Source organism: Rhagoletis zephyria, unplaced genomic scaffold (assembly GCF_001687245.7).
Source record: "Rhagoletis zephyria isolate East Lansing unplaced genomic scaffold, Rhagoletis_zephyria_1.1 Rzeph_scaffold_00294, whole genome shotgun sequence".
Classification (NCBI taxonomy): domain Eukaryota; kingdom Metazoa; phylum Arthropoda; class Insecta; order Diptera; family Tephritidae; genus Rhagoletis; species Rhagoletis zephyria.
The window spans coordinates 303,871-305,644 of NW_016157378.1; positions in this window are offsets into that span (position 1 = coordinate 303,871).

Genomic DNA, 1,774 nt, shown 5'->3' on the forward strand with positions numbered 1-1,774 from the left:
TTTATGTTTTTTGGCAATTTTTTTGACATTTCAGCAATGTGGATTGGAAGTGTGTGGGTGAGAGAGGTGGAAACTTGCGATTGTGTGTGTTAAGGTTAGCGCCAAGGCGAATTCATTTAGCGCGGTCTTGAAAGGCATTATTTGCGAATTTGCCTTGGTCTCGTGTGTTTCGTGGTGTTAATGGCGCTAGCGCTTTTCATATTTTGGTGTTGGCGTACCAACTCCGACAACAGCGTTAACGCAATTGCGCCGCTCAGCGCAGTGTTACCCATGTCTAGAGCTGATGTAAGCTGAGCATGTACCTCATCACCCTTGACTATTTCGCGGCCATCGCCATACAAATATAGTTACATAGCTTTCCTCAAAGGAAATATACAGATAATCAAGCAGGTTCTGCAATTCACTTTCGAGTGAATTTCGATCAAACTCGCTTTGAATTCAAATTGGCAGGGGTTGAAATTCACACGGAAGTGAATTGCAGAACCTGCCGGAATAAGTGACTTTTAGCTCCTTCCTAATAAACATAAAGTTGGCTTATAGTTAGATACATTTCCTGCAGGGCGTGGATCTGTACTGCTAAATGTAAGTCGTTAACATTATTTTTATTACTTGCATTCTCTTTTTATTTTAAACGATACGCATAAATTAGCACAGAAGAGAGCACGTGATGTTAATCTTTTGTTAAAATATCGAACATTAGCAGCGGAAACCAAAAAGCAAAAAGGCAGGAATCTAACACTAATGTTAAAATGTATGTAAATCAAATTTGCGATGTTCTAACGAGAAGATTAACAGCATTACTCGGTTCTTAAATAGCCTATCGACACGGCGTCATCTAAGTGTCACCACAGCACCCATCGTGGTGTCATACCTATTATTTCTTTAATTTTCGGCGCTGAGCAACGCGTACCGCCAATCGAATTTAGCTGCTAAGAATGTAGTAAATGCCACGATATTCTCATCATTCTTGAGCAAAAGCTTTAAATTTGTCAAGATACATAAGTTCTCACAACTCAAAAGCAAAGAAAAATTGCGTATATTTTTTCAAAGAATTAAGGCGAATTTTATGTGTGTCTTATGTGTTTCTTGGTGTTAATGGCGCTAGCGCTTTTCATATATTGTTGTTAGCGCGGCAGCTCCGGCTCCGGTGTTAAGGCGATTGCGCCGTGCAGCGCACTGTTACCCACGCCTACTCAACAGTCGTGTCATTGAATGGTACGGTTCGAACTCATATGTACATAAACATATACCGATATTAAGGTGCACATATCCACGGATGTTAATAAGAACATTGCCATAGAGGGAAATTTAATTTTTTAACGTAGTTTTTTTTTAACAACTCTTCTCCAGCTTTTGGGTTATCTATTCTATACTAATTATATAAAGAGAAGTCCCTTTTTTTGTAACAGGTAATCTCGCGAACGGCTGGTCCGATTTTCATGAAATTTTGTATATAAATAGCTTTCGGTAACCACCATGTTTTAGGTTAAAAAAAATTTACTTTTTTCTGATAGGTGGACCAGGGACCGGTCTATTCGAAGAAATCTAATTATGGTCCGATTTGCTTAAAATTTGGTAAGTAAGTAGCTGTTTAGCATATATTAGCATATATGATCCATTTTTTCGGGAAGAGGTCCAGGGACCGATCTATTCGAAAAAATCATATTTACGGTCCGATTTGCTTAAAATTCGGTACGTAGGTAGCTTTTTGCCTGGATAAGCTTATAGATTCCTGTTTTCCAATTTTCATGCAATTTCGAATATAAATAGCTTT